Source organism: Camellia sinensis, chromosome 14 (assembly GCF_055761805.1).
Source record: "Camellia sinensis isolate YWXY chromosome 14, ASM5576180v1, whole genome shotgun sequence".
Taxonomy (NCBI): Eukaryota; Viridiplantae; Streptophyta; class Magnoliopsida; order Ericales; family Theaceae; genus Camellia; species Camellia sinensis.
The window spans coordinates 146,390,756-146,402,608 of NC_138974.1; positions in this window are offsets into that span (position 1 = coordinate 146,390,756).

Here is an 11,853-nt window from a genome sequence, read left to right on the forward strand (position 1 = left end):
AAACATGCCATGCCACGGCCTCGGCCCGCATGCCATGCCACGGCGTCGCCCAACATGCCATGCCACGGCCACGGCCCGCATGCCATGCCACGGCCTCGGCCCGCATGCCATGCCACGGCCTCGGCCCGCATGCCTTGCTACGGCGTTGCCCAATATGACATGCCACGGCCTCGGCCCGCATGCCTTGCCACCGCGTTGCCCAGCATGCCATGCCACCGCGTTGCCCGGCGTGCCATGCCTTAGCCTTGGCCAACATGTCGAGGCACGGCCTCGGCCCGCATGCCTTGCTACGGCGTCGCCCAACATGCCATGCCACGGCCTCGGCCCGCATGCCATGCCAAGGCCTCGGCCTCGGCCCGCATGCCATGGCACGGCCTCGGCCCGCATGACATGCCACGGCCTCGGCCCGCATGCCATGCCACGGCCTCGGCCCGCATGCCTTGCCACGGCGTTGCCCAACATGCCATGCCACGGCCTCGGCCCGCATGCCATGCCACGGCCTCGGCCCGCATGCCATGCCACGGCCTCGGCCCGCATGCCACGCCACGGCCTCGGCCCGCATGACATGCCACGGCCTCGGCCCGCATGCCATGCCACGGCCTCGGCCCGCATGCCATGCCACGGCCTCGGCCCGCATGCCATGCCACGGCCTCGGCCCGCATGCCATGCCACGGCCTCGGCCCGCATGACATGCCACGGCCTCGGCCCGCATGCCATGCCACGGCCTCGGCCCGCATGCCTTGCTACGGCGTTGCCCAACATGCCATGCCACGGCCTCGGCCCGCATGCCTTGCCACCGCGTTGCCCAGCATGCCATGCCACCGCGTTGCCCGGCGTGCAATGCCTTAGCCTTGGCCAACAGGTCGAGCCACGGCCTCGGCCCGCATGCCTTGCTACGGCGTCGCCCAACATGCCATGCCACGGCCTCGGCCCGCATGCCATGCCACGGCCTCGGCCCGCATGCCTTGCTACGGCGTCGTCCAACATGCCATGCCACGGCCTCAGCCCGCATGCCATGCCACGGCCTCGGGCCGCATGCCTTGCTACGGCGTCGCCCAACATGCCATGCCACGGCCTCGGCCCGCATGCCATGCCACGGCCTCGGCCCGCATGACAAGCCACGGCCTCGGCCCGCATGCCATGCCACGGCCTCGGCCCGCATGCCTTGCCACGGCGTTGCCCAACATGCCATGCCACGGCCTCGGCCCGCATGCCATGCCATGCCACGGCCCGCATGTCTTGCCACGGCGTTGCCAAACATGCCATGCCACGGCCTCGGCCCGTATGCCATGCCCCGGCGTCGCCCAACATGCCATGCCACGGCCACGGCCCGCATGCCATGCCACGGCCTCGGCCCGCATGCCTTGCTGCGGCGTTGCCCGGCGTGCCATGCCTTAGCCTTGGCCAACATGTCGAGGCACGGCCTCGGCCCGCATGCCTTGCTACGGCGTCGCCCAACATGCCATGCCACGGCCTCGGCCCGCATGCCATGCCAAGGCCTCGGCCCGCATGCCATGCCACGGCCTCGGCCCGCATGCCTTGCCACGGCGTTGCCTAACATGCCATGCCACGGCCTCGGCCCGCATGCCATGCCATGCCACGGCCCGCATGTCTTGCCACGGCGTTGCCAAACATGCCATGCCACGGCCTCGGCCCGCATGCCATGCCACGGCGTCGCCCAACATGCCATGCCACGGCCATGCCATGCCACGGCCTCGGCCCGCCTGCCTTGCTACGGCGTTGCCCAATATGACATGCCACAGCCTCGGCCCGCATGCCTTGCCACCGCGTTGCCCAGCATGCCATGCCACCGCGTTGCCCGGCGTGCCATGCCTTAGCCTTGGCCAACATGTCGAGGCACGGCCTCGGCCCGCATGCCTTGCTACGGCGTCGCCCAACATGCCATGCCACGGCCTCGGCCCGCATGCCATGCCAAGGCCTCGGCCCGCATGCCATGCCACGGCCTCGGCCCGCATGACATGCCACGGCCTCGGCCCGCATGCCATGCCACGGCCTCGGCACGCATGCCTTGCCACGGCGTTGCCCAACATGCCATGCCACGGCATCGGCCCGCATGCCATGCCATGCCACGGCCCGCATGTCTTGCCACGGCGATGCCAAACAAGCCATGCCACGGCCTCGGCCCGCATGCCATGCCACGGCGTCGCCCAACATGCCATGCCACGGCCACGGCCCGCATGCCATGCCACGGCCTCGGCCCGCATGCCATGCCACGGCCTCGGCCCGCATGCCTTGCTACGGCGTTGCCCAACATGCCATGCCACGGCCTCGGCCCGCATGCCTTGCCACCGCGTTGCCCAGCATGCCATGCCACCGCGTTGCCCGGCGTGCCATGCCTTAGCCTTGGCCAACATGTCGAGCCACGGCCTCGGCCCGCATGCCTTGCTACGGCGTCGCCCAACATGCCATGCCACGGCCTCGGCCCGCATGCCATGCCACGGCCTCGGCCCGCATGACATGCCACGGCCTCGGCCCGCATGCCATGCCACGGCCTCGGCCCGCATGCCTTGCCACGGCGTTGCCCAACATGCCATGCCACGGCCTCGGCCCGCATGCCTTGCCACCGCGTTGCCCAGCATGCCATGCCACCGCGTTGCCCGGCGTGCCATGCCTTAGCCTTGGCCAACATGTCGAGCCACGGCCTCGGCCCGCATGCCATGCCTTGCCACGGCCCGCATGTCTTGCCACGGCGTTGCCAAACATGCCATGCCACGGCCTCGGCCCGCATGCCATGCCCCGGCGTCGCCCAACATGCCATGCCACGGCCACGGCCCGCATGCCATGCCACGGCCTCGGCCCGCATGCCTTGCCACGGCGTTGCCCAACATGCCATGCCACGGCCTCGGCCCGCATGCTTTGCCACCGCGTTGCCCAGCATGCCATGCCACCGCGTTGCCCGGCGTGCCATGCCTTAGCCTTGGCCAACATGTCGAGCCACGGCCTCGGCCCGCATGCCATGCCTTGCCACGGCCCGCATGTCTTGCCACGGCGTTGCCAAACATACCATGACACGGCCTCGGCCCGCATGCCATGCCACGGCCACGGCCCGCATGACATGCCACGGCCTCGGCCCGCATGCCTTGCTACGGCGTCGCCCAACATGCCATGCCACGGCCTCGGCCCGCATGCCATGCCACGGCCTCGGCCCGCATGCCTTGCTACGGCGTTGCCCAACATGCCATGCCACGGCCTAGGCCCGCATGCCTTGCCACCGCGTTGCCCGGCATGCCATGCCACCGCGTTGCCCGGCGTGCCATGCCTTAGCCTTGGCCAACATGTCGAGCCAAGGCCTCGGCCCGCATGCCATGCCACGGCCTCGGCCCGCATGCCATGCCACGGCCTCGGCCCGCATGACATGCCACGGCCTCGGCCCGCATGCCTTGCCACGGCGTTGCCCAACATGCCATGCCACGGCCTCGGCCCGCATGCCATGCCATGCCACGGCCCGCATGTCTTGCCACGGCGTTGCCAAACATGCCATGCCACGGCCTCGGCCCGCATGACATGCCACGGCCTCGGACCGCATGCCTTGCTACGGCGTCGCCCAACATGCCATGCCACGGCCTCGGCCCGCATGCCTTGCTACGACGTTGCCCAAGGTGCCATGCCACGGCCTCGGCCCGCATGCCATGCCATGCCACGGCCCGCATGTCTTGCCACGGCGTTGCCAAACATGCCATGCCACGGCCTCGGCCCGCATGCCTTGCGACGGCGTCGCCCAACATGCCATGCCACGGCCTCGGCCCGCATGCCGTGCCACGGCCTCGGCCCGCATGCCTTGCTACGACGTTGCCCAACATGCCATGCCACGGCCCCGGCCCGCATGCCTTGCTACGACGTCGCCCAACATGACATGGCACGGCCTCGGCCCGCATGCCTTGCTACGGCGTCGCCCAACATGCCATGCGACGGCCTCGGCCCGCAGGCCTTGCGACGGCGTCGCCCAACATGCCATGGCACGGCCTCGGCCCGCATGCCATGCCACGGCCTCGGCCCGCATGCCATGCCAAGGCCTCGGCCCGCATGCCTTGCCACGGCGTTGCCCAGCATGCCACGCCACCGCGTTGCCCAGCGGGCCATGCCATGGCCTTGGCCAACATGCCTTGCCACGGCCTCGGCCCGCATGCCATGCCACAGCGTTGCCCCGCATGCCAAGGACGGAATGCCAAGCCACGGCCTCGGCCCGCATGCCATGCCATGCCACGGCCTCGGCTCGCATGCCATGCCACGGGCTCGGCCGGCGTGCCATGCCACGGCCTCTGCCCGGAAGCCATGCCACGGGCTCGGCCCGCATGCCTTGCCAAGTCGTTGCCCAACATGCCATGCCACGGCCTCGGCCCGCATGGCTTGCGACTGCCTTGGCCAGCGTGCCTTGCCACGGCGTGCCATGCCTTATCCTTGGCCAACATGCCATGCCACTGCCTTGGCCAGCATGTCGTGCCACCGCTACGGCCAGCATGCCGTGCCGGTCCGTTGCCCAGCATGCCACGGCCGTGGCGGCATGGCAAGCCACGGCCTCGGCCAGCATGCCTTGCCACGGCCTCGGCCAGCATGCCATGGCACTGTCTTGGTCAGCATGCCATGCCATGGCACCGCCTTGTCCAGCACGCCGTGCCGCGGCGTTGGCCAGCATGCCTTGGCCGGCATGCCATGCCAATGCCTTGGGCCAACATGGCGTGCCACGGGCTGGGCCATGCCGGTCCGTTGCCCGGCATGCCACGGCCGTGGCGGCATGGCAAGCCACGGCCTCGGCCAGCATGCCATGCCACGGCCTCGCCCAGCATGCCATGGCACGGTCTTGGTCAGCATGCCATGCCATGGCACCGCTTTGTGCAGCGTTGGCCAGCATGCCTTGGCCGGCATGCCATGCCAATGCCTTGGGCCAACATGGCGTGCCACGGGCTGGGCGAGCATGGCATGCCACGGGCTGGGCGAGCATGCCACGCCGCGGCCTTGGCTAGCAGAGCAAGGCATGCCACAGCCTCGGCGAGCATGCCATGCCATGGCCAAGGCCAAGGCCAAGGCAGTGGGCAAGGCCAAGTCCCTGTGCAAGGCATGGCCAAGGCCAAGGCCAAGGCCAAGGCCGCGGGCAAAGGCCAAGGCCAAGGCAGTGGGCAAGGCCAAGTCCCTGTGCAAGGCATGGCCAAGGCCAAGGCCAAGGCCGCGGGCAAAGGCCAAGGCCAAGGCCAAGGCAGTGGGCAAGGCCAAGTCCCTGTGCAAGGCATGGCCAAGGCCAAGGCCAAGGCCGCGGGCAAAGGCCAAGGCCAAGGCCATGGCATGCCACCGCCTTGATCGATCTTTTTGAACATGATTCTTTTATAATCTTACCCAAACCGTGCAACACAATTAAAAATGCACTACAATCAATTCTAAATGTCATTCCCTATTTTTTTGCAATTTTTCTTGAGCTTTTCGAATTTTTAAAGCCCTTATTTGGCAAAAAAAATCAAAATAAAATAAAAAAAATGAAAAAAATAATTTAATAATTTCTATAATTACTAGTGAATCATCCTTTAATTATTGGAATTTTTCCATAATTTTTTGACCATTTTTATTAATTTTTATTATTTTTTAAGTATTAAAATCGAAATAAATTAAAATAAAATATTTTCGGTAAAAAAATATTTTTTTTAATTTTTTTTATGGTGTATTAAATTATTTCCTACAACTTTCATGTTGAAAGTTTTGGCAAAAAACCATTACTTTTTAAAAAAACCCCATTATGACTCCTCGAACATGCTTGATGTTTCCTCCTGCCAGATTGAAAAGGGCTTAACAGCCTATTATAAGGGGGGGGCACCTCCCTTGCCCAGGGCCAGGCAGTGTCAGGTACGCCCCATGTTGGGCGCGGCCTGGGCTGCGGCCTTGGGTTATATGCACTGCGGCTCGACCGCGGCCTGGGCTGCGGCCTTGGGCGGCTCGGCCGCGGCCTTGGGCGGCCTGGACCGCGGCCTTGCGCGGCCTGGGCGCGGCCTTGGGCGGCTCGGGCGCGGCCTTGCGCGGCCTGGGCGCGGCCTAGAGCAGCATGGCGTGGCATGCGCGCGGGCGTGGGCGGCCTGGCATGCGCGCGGCGTGGGCAGCACGGCATGGCATGCGCACGGCCTGGGCGGCCTGGCATGCAGCCGGGCTGGCATGCCCGCGGCGTGGGCAGCACGGCATGGCATGCGCACGGCCTGGGCGGCCTGGCATGCAGCCGGCCTGGGCAGCACGGCATGGCATGCGCACGGCCTGGGCGGCCTGGCATGCAGCCGGCCTGGCATGCCCGCAGCGTGGGCAGCACGGCATGGCATGCGCACGGCCTGGGCGGCCTGGCATGCAGCCGGCCTGGGCAGCACGGCCTGGCATGCGCACGGCCTGGGCGGCCTGGCATGCAGCCGGCCAGGGCAGCCTGGCCTGGCATGCCCGCGGCGTGGGCAGCGTGGCCTGTGCGAATACCGCGCGCGTGGTCTTTTTGACCACGGTGCGCGTGTTGCGCGCATGGTCGCGCACGCCTTTGCACGCCTTCGCACGCAACGCACGTCTAGTGATAACAACCGCAGCCAAGGCCAAGGCCAGCAGCATGGCATGCCACGGCCAAGGCAGGCCAGCCAAAGCCAGCAGCATGCCATGCCAAGGCCAAGGCCAGCAGCATGCCATGCCACGGCCAAGGCAGCCCAGCCAAAGCCAGCAGCATGCCATGCCATGGCCTAGGCCAGCAGCATGCCATGCCACGGCCAAGGCAGCCAAGCCAAACCCAGCAGCATGCCATGCCAAGGCCAAGGCCAGCAGCATGCGATGCCACGGCCAAGGCAGCCCAGCCAAAGCCAGCAGCATGCCATGCCAAGGCCAAGGCCAGCAGCAAGCCATGCCACGGCCAAGGCAGGCCAGCCAAAGCCAGCAGCATGCCATGCCAAGCCAAGGCCAGCAGCATGCCATGCCACGGCCAAGGCAGGCCAGCCAAAGCCAGCAGCATGCCATGCCAAGCCAAGGCCAGCAGCATGCCATGCCAAGGCCAAGGCCAGCAGCATGCCATGCCACGGCCAAGCCAGCCCAGCCAAAGCCAGCAGCATGCCATGCCAAGCCAAGGCCAGCAGCATGCCATGCCAAGGCCAAGGCAGCCCAGCCAAAGCCAGCAGCATGCCATGCCAAGGCCAAGGCCAGCAGCATGCCATGCCACGGCCAAGGCAGCCCAGCCAAAGCCAGCAGCATGCCATGCCAAGCCAAGGCCAGCAGCATGCCATGCCAAGGCCAAGGCAGCCCAGCCAAAGCCAGCAGCATGCCATGCCAAGGCCAAGGCCAGCAGCATGCCATGCCACGGCCAAGGCAGGCCAGCCAAAGCCAGCAGCATGCCATGCCAAGGCCAAGGCCAGCAGCATGCCATGCCACGGCCAAGGCAGGCCAGCCAAAGCCAGCAGCATGCCATGCCACGGCCAAGGCAGGCCAGCCAAAGCCAGCAGCATGCCATGCCAAGCCAAGGCCAGCAGCATGCCATGCCAAGGCCAAGGCAGCCCAGCCAAAGCCAGCAGCATGCCATGCCAAGGCCAAGGCCAGCAGCATGCCATGCCACGGCCAAGGCAGCCCAGCCAAAGCCAGCAGCATGCCATGCCAAGGCCAAGGCCAGCAGCATGCCATGCCACGGCCAAGGCAGGCCAGCCAAAGCCAGCAGCATGCCATGCCAAGCCAAGGCCAGCAGCATGCCATGCCAAGGCCAAGGCAGCCCAGCCAAAGCCAGCAGCATGCCATGCCAAGGCCAAGGCCAGCAGCATGCCATGCCACGGCCAAGGCAGCCCAGCCAAAGCCAGCAGCATGCCATGCCAAGGCCAAGGCCAGCAGCATGCCATGCCACGGCCAAGGCACGCCAGCCAAAGCCAACAGCATGCCATGCCAAGGCCAAGGCCAGCAGCATGCCATGCCACGGCCAAGGCAGCCCAGCCAAAGCCAGCAGCATCCCATGCCAAGCCAAGGCCAGCAGCATGCCATGCCAAGGCCAAGGCAGCCCAGCCAAAGCCAGCAGCATGCCATGCCAAGCCAAGGCCAGCAGCATGCCATGCCAAGGCCAAGGCAGCCCAGCCAAAGCCAGCAGCATGCCATGCCAAGCCAAGGCCAGCAGCATGCCATGCCAAGGCCAAGGCAGCCCAGCCAAAGCCAGCAGCATGCCATGCCAGGCCAAGGCCAGCAGCATGCCATGCCAAGGCCAAGGCAGCCCAGCCAAAGCCAACAGCATGCCATGCCAAGGCCAAGGCCAGCAGCATGCCATGCCACGGCCAAGGCAGGCCAGCCAAAGCCAGCAGCATGCCATGCCAAGGCCAAGGCCAGCAGCATGCCATGCCACGGCCAAGGCAGGCCAGCCAAAGCCAGCAGCATGCCATGCCAAGCCAAGGCCAGCAGCATGCCATGCCAAGGCCAAGGCAGCCCAGCCAAAGCCAGCAGCATGCCATGCCAAGGCCAAGGCCAGCAGCATGCCATGCCACGGCCAAGGCAGCCCAGCCAAAGCCAGCAGCATGCCATGCCAAGCCAAGGCCAGCAGCATGCCATGCCAAGGCCAAGGCAGCCCAGCCAAAGCCAGCAAGCATGCCATGCCAAGGCCAAGCCCAGCAGCATGCCATGCCACGGCCAAGGCAGCCCAGCCAAAGCCAGCAGCATGCCATGCCAAGGCCAAGGCCAGCAGCAAGCCATGCCACGGCCAAGGCAGGCCAGCCAAAGCCAGCAGCATGCCGTGCCACGGCCAAGGCAGCCCAGCCAAAGCCAGCAGCATGCCATGCCAAGCCAAGGCCAGCAGCATGCCATGCCAAGGCCAAGGCAGCCCAGCCAAAGCCAGCAGCATGCCATGCCAAGGCCAAGGCCAGCAGCATGCCATGCCACGGCCAAGGCAGCCCAGCCAAAGCCAGCAGCATGCCATGCCATGGCCTAGGCCAGCAGCATGCCATGCCATGGCCTAGGCCACCAGCATGCCATGCCACGGCCAAGGCAGCCAAGCCAAAGCCAGCAGCATGCCATGCCAAGGCCAAGGCCAGCAGCATGCGATGCCATGGCCAAGGCAGCCCAGCCAAAGCCAGCAGCATGCCATGCCAAGGCCAAGGCCAGCAGCAAGCCATGCCACGGCCAAGGCAGGCCAGCCAAAGCCAGCAGCATGCCATGCCACGCCAAGGCCAGCAGCATGCCATGCCACGGCCAAGGCAGGCCAGCCAAAGCCAGCAGCATGCCATGCCAAGCCAAGGCCAGCAGCATGCCATGCCAAGGCCAAGGCAGCCCAGCCAAAGCCAGCAGCATGCCATGCCAAGGCCAAGGCCAGCAGCATGCCATGCCACGGCCAAGGCAGCCCAGCCAAAGCCAGCAGCATGCCATGCCAAGGCCAAGGCCAGCAGCATGCCATGCCACGGCCAAGGCAGGCCAGCCAAAGCCAGCAGCATGCCATGCCAAGCCAAGGCCAGCAGCATGCCATGCCAAGGCCAAGGCAGCCCAGCCAAAGCCAGCAGCATGCCATGCCAAGGCCAAGGCCAGCAGCATGCCATGCCACGGCCAAGGCAGCCCAGCCAAAGCCAGCAGCATGCCATGCCAAGGCCAAGGCCAGCAGCATGCCATGCCACGGCCAAGGCCGCCCAGCCAAAGCCAGCAGCATGCCATGCCAAGGCCAAGGCCAGCAGCATGCCATGCCACGGCCAAGGCAGGCCAGCCAAAGCCAGCAGCATGCCATGCCAAGCCAAGGCCAGCAGCATGCCATGCCAAGGCCAAGGCAGCCCAGCCAAAGCCAGCAGCATGCCATGCCAAGGCCAAGGCCAGCAGCATGCCATGCCACAGCCAAGGCAGCCCAGCCAAAGCCAGCAGCATGCCATGCCAAGGCCAAGGCCAGCAGCATGCCATGCCACGGCCAAGGCAGGCCAGCCAAAGCCAGCAGCATGCCATGCCAAGCCAAGGCCAGCAGCATGCCATGCCAAGGCCAAGGCAGCCCAGCCAAAGCCAGCAGCATGCCATGCCAAGGCCAAGGCCAGCAGCATGCCATGCCACGGCCAAGGCAGCCCAGCCAAAGCCAGCAGCATGCCATGCCAAGCCAAGGCCAGCAGCATGCCATGCCAAGGCCAAGGCAGCCCAGCCAAAGCCAGCAGCATGCCATGCCAAGGCCAAGGCCAGCAGCATGCCATGCCACGGCCAAGGCAGCCCAGCCAAAGCCAGCAGCATGCCATGCCAAGGCCAAGGCCAGCAGCAAGCCATGCCACGGCCAAGGCAGGCCAGCCAAAGCCAGCAGCATGCCATGCCACGGCCAAGGCAGGCCAGCCAAAGCCAGCAGCATGCCATGCCAAGCCAAGGCCAGCAGCATGCCATGCCAAGGCCAAGGCAGCCCAGCCAAAGCCAGCAGCATGCCATGCCAAGGCCAAGGCCAGCAGCATGCCATGCCACAGCCAAGGCAGCCCAGCCAAAGCCAGCAGCATGCCATGCCAAGGCCAAGGCCAGCAGCATGCCATGCCACGGCCAAGGCAGGCCAGCCAAAGCCAGCAGCATGCCATGCCAAGCCAAGGCCAGCAGCATGCCATGCCAAGGCCAAGGCAGCCCAGCCAAAGCCAGCAGCATGCCATGCCAAGGCCAAGGCCAGCAGCATGCCAAGCCACGGCCAAGGCAGCCCAGCCAAAGCCAGCAGCATGCCATGCCAAGCCAAGGCCAGCAGCATGCCATGCCAAGGCCAAGGCAGCCCAGCCAAAGCCAGCAGCATGCCATGCCAAGGCCAAGGCCAGCAGCATGCCATGCCACGTCCAAGGCAGCCCAGCCAAAGCCAGCAGCATGCCATGCCAAGGCCAAGGCCAGCAGCAAGCCATGCCACGGCCAAGGCAGGCCAGCCAAAGCCAGCAGCATGCCATGCCAAGGCCAAGGCCAGCAGCATGCCATGCCACGGCCAAGGCAGGCCAGCCAAAGCCAGCAGCATGCCATGCCAAGCCAAGGCCAGCAGCATGCCATGCCAAGCCAAGGCCAGCAGCATGCCATGCCAAGGCCAAGGCAGCCCAGCCAAAGCCAGCATCATGCCATGCCAAGGCCAAGGCCAGCAGCATGCCATGCCACGGCCAAGGCAGCCCAGCCAAAGCCAGCAGCATGCCATGCCAAGGCCAAGGCCAGCAGCATGCCATGCCACGGCCAAGGCAGGCCAGCCAAAGCCAGCAGCATGCCATGCCAAGCCAAGGCCAGCAGCATGCCATGCCAAGGCCAAGGCAGCCCAGCCAAAGCCAGCAGCATGCCATGCCAAGGCCAAGGCCAGCAGCATGCCATGCCACGGCCAAGGCAGCCCAGCCAAAGCCAGCAGCATGCCATGCCAAGGCCAAGGCCAGCAGCATGCCATGCCACGGCCAAGGCACGCCAGCCAAAGCCAGCAGCATGCCATGCCAAGGCCAAGGCCAGCAGCAAGCCATGCCACGGCCAAGGCAGGCCAGCCAAAGCCAGCAGCATGCCATGCCAAGGCCAAGGCCTGCAGCATGCCATGCCACGGCCAAGGCAGGCCAGCCAAAGCCAGCAGCATGCCATGCCAAGCCAAGGCCAGCAGCATGCCATGCCAAGGCCAAGGCAGCCCAGCCAAAGCCAGCAGCATGCCATGCCAAGCCAAGGCCAGCAGCTTGCCATGCCAAGGCCAAGGCAGCCCAGCCAAAGCCAGCAGCATGCCATGCCAGGCCAAGGCCAGCAGCATGCCATGCCAAGGCCAAGGCAGCCCAGCCAAAGCCAGCAGCATGCCATGCCAAGGCCAAGGCCAGCAGCATGCCATGCCACGGCCAAGGCAGCCCAGCCAAAGCCAGCAGCATGCCATGCCAAGCCAAGGCCAGCAGCATGCCATGCCAAGGCCAAGGCAGCCCAGCCAATGCCAGCAAGCATGCCATG